This window comes from Dromaius novaehollandiae, chromosome 24 (assembly GCF_036370855.1).
Source record: "Dromaius novaehollandiae isolate bDroNov1 chromosome 24, bDroNov1.hap1, whole genome shotgun sequence".
Classification (NCBI taxonomy): domain Eukaryota; kingdom Metazoa; phylum Chordata; class Aves; order Casuariiformes; family Dromaiidae; genus Dromaius; species Dromaius novaehollandiae.
The window spans coordinates 8,151,541-8,159,099 of record NC_088121.1 but is presented as its reverse complement, the minus strand read 5'-3'; the positions used below and the strand labels follow the sequence as shown (position 1 = coordinate 8,159,099).

The window sequence follows — 7,559 nt, the reverse complement described above, 5'->3', positions numbered from 1 at the left end:
GCAGCCGCGGCAATCGGGGGGGGCGCCGGAGCCGGCAGCTCGGCGAGCAGCGGCAGGAGGCCGGGAAAACGCGAAAAAGGAAGGAAAATAACCGAAAAAAAAGCGGGTGAGTGGCAGCTCGGCTCGGCGCAGCGCGGGGGGGTGCGGGGGGGGCCGTGTCCCGCCGGCGGCGTGTCCGCGGGGGCGGCCGGCGCGGGACGTGCCCCCGGGGCCGGGGCCGGGGCGGCCGGGCTCCGCGGGCTCGCACGGCCCCGTGCAAGGCTCTACGGGCTCATGTGGCCCCGTGCGAGGTTGTACAGGCTTCTGCCAGGCTCTATGGACTCATACAGCCCCGTGCAAGGCTGCATGGGCTTGTGTCAGGCTTTACAAGCTCCTATGTCCCTGTGCAGGGCTGTACAGCCCTGTGCTGGGCTCCACAGGCCCGTATGGCCCCTTGCCAGGCTGTACGGGCTCGTGCCAGGCTCTGTGGGCTTGTACAGCCTCGTGCAAGGCTGTACGGCCCCGTGCAACGCTGTACGGGCTTGTACAGCCCCATGCAAGGCTGTGCGGGCTCGTACAGCCCCATGCAAGGCTATACGGCCCCGTGCAAGGCTGTACGGCCCCGTGCAACGCTGTACGGGCTTGTACAGCCCCATGCAAGGCTGTGCGGGCTCGTACAGCCCCGTGCAAGGCTATACGGCCCCGTGCAAGGCTGTACGGCCCCGTGCCAGGCTGTATGGGCTCGTACGGCCCCGTGCGAGGCTGTATGGGCTCGTACAGCACAGTGCAAGGCACTACGGGCCTGTGCCAGGCTCTACAGGCTCATACGGCCCCGTGCCAGGCTGCACAGCCCCGTGTTGGACTCTGTGGGCTCGTATGCCCCTGAGCAGCCCCCCCCCCAGGCCCGGGGTGCCCCCGCCCTTGGTGCCCAGCGCTCAGCTGCTTCCCAGGCAGGGGCTTCCCAGGCTTTGGCCCCGCCGGGGCGAGGAAGCAGCTCGGCGGGTGGAAGGTGTCCAGGTCCCCATCCCCGTCCCCTTCCCCTTCCTTCGCGGCCCCCCCGGCCCCCAGCAGCAGGGAAGCGTTTCCCCTCCCCGGGGCAGGGGGCGCCGGGCGCCCTCCCCCCGCCGCCGCGGGCCGCGGTGACGGGCTCCCGGCGCAGGTGCGAGCAGCCGCGGCAATCGGGGCGGGCGCCGGAGCCGGCAGCTCAGCGAGCAGCGGCAGGAGGCCGGGAAAACGCGAAAAAGGAAGGAAAACAACCGAAAAAAAAAGCGGGTGAGTGGCGGCTCGGCTGGCTGCGGCCGGGGAGCTTTCGGTGCGCCCGCGTTGCGCGTCTGGGGGTGCCCGGACCCCCCTGGGTGCCTTTTGGGGTGCCATCAGCCCCTCGGGGGCCTTTGGGTGCTGCGCTGTGCCCTTGGGGCACGTTTTGGTGCTGCTCGGGGCTCTGGCTGTGGTTTTGGGGCCTCCCGGACCCCCTTTCCGTGCTGTTCGGTCCCTGCGGGGTGGGTGGGCATGCCTCAGGGTGCCCTGGCGCCTCGGGGTGCCTTTGGGGATGGCAGAGACCCCCAAGTGTGTGTCCTGGGGCAGCCGGACCCCTGCTGTGTGTGTTTTTGGGGTGGGGGTGCCTTTGGGGGCCCCCCAGCCCTCTGGGGTGCCTGTTGGTGCCCCCAGATCTCTTGCTCTGCATGTGGGTGCTACCCAGAGCTCTGGCTGTGGCTTTTGGGGCTCCCCAGCCCCGTTTCAGGTGTTTTGAGGTCCATCCCAGATGGGTGGCTGTGACTTTTGGGGTGCTTTTTTGAGTGCCTCACAGTGACTTTCGGGGTGCCCTCAGCCCTTGGGGGTGGCTGTGGGTGCTGCCCTGAGCTCTGGCTGTGGCTTTTGGGGCTCCACGGCCCCGTTTCGGGTGCTTTGAGGTCCATCCCAGGCGGGTGGCTGTGACTTTTGGGGTGCTTTTTTGAGTGCCCGCGTTGTGCTTCTGGGGGTGCCCTGGACCCCTTTGATCACCTTTGGGTGCAGGCTTGGCCCCTTGGTGCGTGTGTCCGGGCGCCCCAGCCCCTCCGGGTGCCTTTTGGGGTGCCGTCAGCCCCTCGGGGGCCTTTGGGTGCTGCGCTGTGCCCTTGGGGCGTGTTTTGGTGCTGCTCGGGGCTCTGGCTGTGGTTTGGGGGCCCCCGGAGCCCCTTTCCGTGCTGTCCGGTCCCTGCGGGGTGGACGGTCGTGCCTTGGTCACCTTGGCGTGGGTTTGGGGCTGCCTGCACGCCTTTCGGGTGCCTTTTGGCTTGCCCATGACCCCTGGGCATGGGTCTGGGTGCTGCCCGGGCCCTTGTTGCCCCCCTGGGGTGCCCTGGAGCCCTTGCTGTGTCTTTTGGTGCTGCCCAGGGCTTTTGCTGTGCCTTCTGGTGCTTCGCTGGCCTCCAGGGTGCCTGTCGGGGTGCCCGGGACTCACTGGTGTGGTTTTTTTTGGTGCCCCCAGGTCTCTTGCTCTGCGTTTGGGTGCTCCCCGGACCTCTGGCTGTGGCTTTGGGGCTCCCTGGACCCATTTCACGTGGTTTCAGGTCCATCCCAGGCCTCCTGGGTGCCGTTTGGGGTGCCCCGGTGCCCTCGGTGTGCTTCTCGGTGCGCCCCGGTCGCCTCGGTGTGGCTTTGGGGGAGCCCCACACCCCTGTGCTGTGCTTTCGGGTCCCTGCCAGGCGGGTGGTGGTGCCTTTGGGGGCACCGCAGTCCCCTGGTTGTGCTTTTGGGCTTATGCTGGTTGCCCCCGCGTGCATTTTGGGATGTTTCTCGTGCTTGGGGTGCGTCTTGGGGGGCCCCAGGCCAGTCGGCATGCCTGGGGCTGTGCCCCGGACCTTCGGGGTGCCTGGTCCCCTGGGGTGCGTTTTGGGATACCCTACATCCCGCTCGTGGGCCTCTTGGGGCGCTGGGAGCTCCTCACGGTGCCTTTCGGGGTGCCCTCGGCCCTTCAGGGTGGCTGTGGGTGCTGCCCTGAGCTCTGGCTGTGGCTTTTGGGGCTCCGCGGCCCCATTTCGGGTGCTTTGAGGTCCATCCCAGGCGGGTGGCTGTGACTTTTGGGGTGCTTTTTTGAGTGCCCGCGTTGTGCTTCTGGGGTGCCCTGGACCCCTTTGGTCACCTTTGGGTGCAGGCTTGGCCCCTCGGTGTGTGTGTCCGGGCGCCCCAGCCCCTCCGGGTGCCTTTTGGGGTGCCATCAGCCCCTCGGGGGCCTTTGGGTGTTGCGCTGTGCCCTTGGGCGTGTTTTGGTGCTGCTCGGGGCTCTGGCTGTGGTTTGGGGGCTCCCGGAGCCCCTTTCCGTGCTGTCCAGTCCCTGCGGGGTGGACGGTCGTGCCTTGGTCACCTTGGCGTGGGTTTGGGGCTGCCTGCACGCCTTTCAGGTGCCTTTTGGCTTGCCCATGACCCCTGGGCATGGGTCTGGGTGCTGCCCGGGCCCTTGTTGCCCCCCTGGGGTGCCCTGGAGCCTTTGCTGTGTCTTTTGGTGCTGCCCAGGGCTTTTGCTGTGCCTTCTGGTGCTTCGCTGGCCTCCGGGGTGCCCGTCAGTGTGCCCGGGACCCATTGGTGCTGTTTTGGGGGCCACCCTGACCCCTTGCTGGGCCCTTGGGTGCTCCCTGGGCACCGTTGGGTGCCTCTTGGAGCACCAACCCCCCCTTTGGTGCTGCTCGGGGTGCCTGGTCCCCCCAGAGTGCGTTTTGGGGCCCCCCAGACCCCTGCGGGTGACTTTTGGTGCCCGCTGGGGCACTTGGGGTGCTGCTGGGGTGGCCCAGAGCGTTTGGGTACTTCTGGGGGTGGCTCTGGTGCCCACGTGGTGCCTTTGGTGGTACCCCAGCCCCTGGGGGTGCCTTTTGGGGTGCTGCAGACCCCTGGGGTGCCTTTTGGTGCCCCCAGGTCTCTTGCTCTGCATTTGGGTGCTCCCCGGACCTCTGGCTGTGGCTTTTGGGGCTCCCTGGACCCATTTCCCGTGGTTTTAGGTCCATCCTGGGACTCCTGGGTGCTGTTTGGGGTGCCCCAGTGCCCCCAGTGTGCTTTTCGGTGTGTCCTGGTCACCTCGGTGTGCGTTAGGGGCTGCCTGCGCCCCTTTTGGGTGCCTCTTGGGTGGCCTGTGACCCTTGGGCATGGGTCTGGGTGCTCCCCGGGCCCCTTGGTGCAACTTTGGGGTGTCTGCACCCCTTGGCGTGTGTTTTGGGGCCCCCCATGACCATTTGCTCTGCTTTTCAGGTCACTCCAGAGCCCCGGCTGTGGCTTTCGGTGCCCCCCAGGTCACTTTGCTCTGCCTTTTGGTGCCCCCCGAGCTCCAGACGTGACTTCCGAGGCGCCGCGGACCCATTTCACGTGCTCCCAGGTACGTCCTCAGCCCGTCGGTGTGTGTTTTGGGGTCCCCGACGTGCTGTTGGGGTACCTCGGCCGCCGCGGTGTGCCCGTCAGTGCTCCCCAGAGCACCTTGGTGCCTCCCAGCCCCTCCACGCGCCTTTGGGTGCCCCGCAGACCCGCTGGGGTGCTCGTCGGGGCGCCCCGTCTCCCCCGAGTGACCGCGACCCTTTGGTGTCCCCTCGGGGTGCCTTCTGGGCCACCCCGGAGCACTTGGCATGCGTTCCGGGGTGCTCTGGCCCCTCGGTGGCCTCTCCGGGGAGCCTCGCTCTGCCCGTCGGAGCCCTGTGGCATCGGTTTGCCTCCAGAAGCAGCTTCCATGTCCCTGCTGCCTGCCGGGACGTCCCGGAGCCCTCGGTGCTGCTTTGGGATCCCCAGAGCCCTCCGCGTGCCTTTCAGCGTGCCCCGAGCCCTGGGGGGTTGGTCATCTTTTCTTCCTTTTCTCTTTCCTTTTCTCTTTCCTTTTCTCTTTCCTTTTCTCTTTCCTTTTCTCTTTCCTTTTCTCTTTCCTTTTCTCTTTCCTTTTCTCTTTCCTTTTCTCTTTCCTTTTCTCTTTCCTTTTCTCTTTCCTTTTCTCTTTCCTTTTCTCTTTCCTTTTCTCTTTCCTTTTCTCTTTCCTTTTCTCTTTCCTTTTCTCTTTCCTTTTCTCTTTCCTTTTCTCTTTCCTTTTCTCTTTCCTTTTCTCTTTCCTTTTCTCTTTCCTTTTCTCTTTCCTTTTCTCTTTCCTTTTCTCTTTCCTTTTCTCTTTCCTTTTCTCTTTCCTTTTCTCTTTCCTTTTCTCTTTCCTTTTCTCTTTCCTTTTCTCTTTCCTTTTCTCTTTCCTTTTCTCTTTCCTTTTCTCTTTCCTTTTCTCTTTCCTTTTCTCTTTCCTTTTCTCTTTCCTTTTCTCTTTCCTTTTCTCTTTCCTTTTCTCTTTCCTTTTCTCTTTCCTTTTCTCTTTCCTTTTCTCTTTCCTTTTCTCTTTCCTTTTCTCTTTCCTTTTCTCTTTCCTTTTCTCTTTCCTTTTCTCTTTCCTTTTCTCTTTCCTTTTCTCTTTCCTTTTCTCTTTCCTTTTCTCTTTCCTTTTCTCTTTCCTTTTCTCTTTCCTTTTCTCTTTCCTTTTCTCTTTCCTTTTCTCTTTCCTTTTCTCTTTCCTTTTCTCTTTCCTTTTCTCTTTCCTTTTCTCTTTCCTTTTCTCTTTCCTTTTCTCTTTCCTTTTCTCTTTCCTTTTCTCTTTCCTTTTCTCTTTCCTTTTCTCTTTCCTTTTCTCTTTCCTTTTCTCTTTCCTTTTCTCTTTCCTTTTCTCTTTCCTTTTCTCTTTCCTTTTCTCTTTCCTTTTCTCTTTCCTTTTCTCTTTCCTTTTCTCTTTCCTTTTCTCTTTCCTTTTCTCTTTCCTTTTCTCTTTCCTTTTCTCTTTCCTTTTCTCTTTCCTTTTCTCTTTCCTTTTCTCTTTCCTTTTCTCTTTCCTTTTCTCTTTCCTTTTCTCTTTCCTTTTCTCTTTCCTTTTCTCTTTCCTTTTCTCTTTCCTTTTCTCTTTCCTTTTCTCTTTCCTTTTCTCTTTCCTTTTCTCTTTCCTTTTCTCTTTCCTTTTCTCTTTCCTTTTCTCTTTCCTTTTCTCTTTCCTTTTCTCTTTCCTTTTCTCTTTCCTTTTCTCTTTCCTTTTCTCTTTCCTTCCTCCTTTTTTCCGTTCTTCCCCTGTTCTTCCCTTCTCCTCCTGTCTTTTCTTTCTCCTTTCTCCTTTTTCTCCTTTCTCCTTTCTGTCTCCTTTCTCCTTTCTGTCTCCTTTCTCCTTTCTGTCTCCTTTCTCCTTTCTGTCTCCTTTCTCCTTTCTGTCTCCTTTCTCCTTTCTGTCTCCTTTCTCCTTTCTGTCTCCTTTCTCCTTTCTGTCTCCTTTCTCCTTTCTGTCTCCTTTCTCCTTTCTGTCTCCTTTCTCCTTTCTGTCTCCTTTCTCCTTTCTGTCTCCTTTCTCCTTTCTGTCTCCTTTCTCCTTTCTGTCTCCTTTCTCCTTTCTGTCTCCTTTCTCCTTTCTGTCTCCTTTCTCCTTTCTGTCTCCTTTCTCCTTTCTGTCTCCTTTCTCCTTTCTGTCTCCTTTCTCCTTTCTGTCTCCTTTCTCCTTTCTGTCTCCTTTCTCCTTTCTGTCTCCTTTCTCCTTTCTGTCTCCTTTCTCCTTTCTGTCTCCTTTCTCCTTTCTGTCTCCTTTCTCCTTTCTGTCTCCTTTCTCCTTTCTGTCTCCTTTCTCCTTTCTGTCTCCTTTCTCCTTTCTGTCTCCTTTCTCCTTTCTGTCTCCTTTCTCCTTTCTGTCTCCTTTCTCCTTTCTGTCTCCTTTCTCCTTTCTGTCTCCTTTCTCCTTTCTGTCTCCTTTCTCCTTTCTGTCTCCTTTCTCCTTTCTGTCTCCTTTCTCCTTTCTGTCTCCTTTCTCCTTTCTGTCTCCTTTCTCCTTTCTGTCTCCTTTCTCCTTTCTGTCTCCTTTCTCCTTTCTGTCTCCTTTCTCCTTTCTGTCTCCTTTCTCCTTTCTGTCTCCTTTCTCCTTTCTGTCTCCTTTCTCCTTTCTGTCTCCTTTCTCCTTTCTGTCTCCTTTCTCCTTTCTGTCTCCTTTCTCCTTTCTGTCTCCTTTCTCCTTTCTGTCTCCTTTCTCCTTTCTGTCTCCTTTCTCCTTTCTGTCTCCTTTCTCCTTTCTGTCTCCTTTCTCCTTTCTGTCTCCTTTCTCCTTTCTGTCTCCTTTCTCCTTTCTGTCTCCTTTCTCCTTTCTGTCTCCTTTCTCCTTTCTGTCTCCTTTCTCCTTTCTGTCTCCTTTCTCCTTTCTGTCTCCTTTCTCCTTTCTGTCTCCTTTCTCCTTTCTGTCTCCTTTCTCCTTTCTGTCTCCTTTCTCCTTTCTGTCTCCTTTCTCCTTTCTGTCTCCTTTCTCCTTTCTGTCTCCTTTCTCCTTTCTGTCTCCTTTCTCCTTTCTGTCTCCTTTCTCCTTTCTGTCTCCTTTCTCCTTTTGTCTCCTTTCTCTTTTCTGTCTCCTTTCTCTTTTTGTCTCCTTTCTCCTTTTGTCTCCTTTCTCCTTTCTGTCTCCTTTCTCTTTTTGTCTCCTTTCTCCTTTTTGTCTCCTTTCTCTTTTTGTCTCCTTTCTCTTTTTGTCTCCTTTCTCTTTTTGTCTCCTTTCTCTTTTTGTCTCCTTTCTCTTTTTGTCTCCTTTTTTCTATTTTCCTTTCTTTTTTTCTATTTTCCTTTCTTTTTTCTATTTTCCT

General features: G+C 57.2%; 1 long non-coding RNA gene across 2 annotated transcripts in view; it reads left to right on the top strand.

Annotated features, from left to right (window-relative positions):
* Nucleotides 1-7,559, top strand: part of LOC135323566 (uncharacterized) — a 9,519-nt gene continuing 1,960 nt past the window's right edge. Inside the window, exons 1-2 of one of the 2 annotated variants that reach the window (XR_010385033.1) lie at nt 1-106; nt 4,198-4,321. This is a non-coding gene — a long non-coding RNA (uncharacterized LOC135323566). Of the gene's footprint in view, nt 107-1,149; nt 1,252-4,197; nt 4,322-7,559 lie in introns of those variants that run through there. The other variant, XR_010385034.1, reaches the window with a different exon arrangement.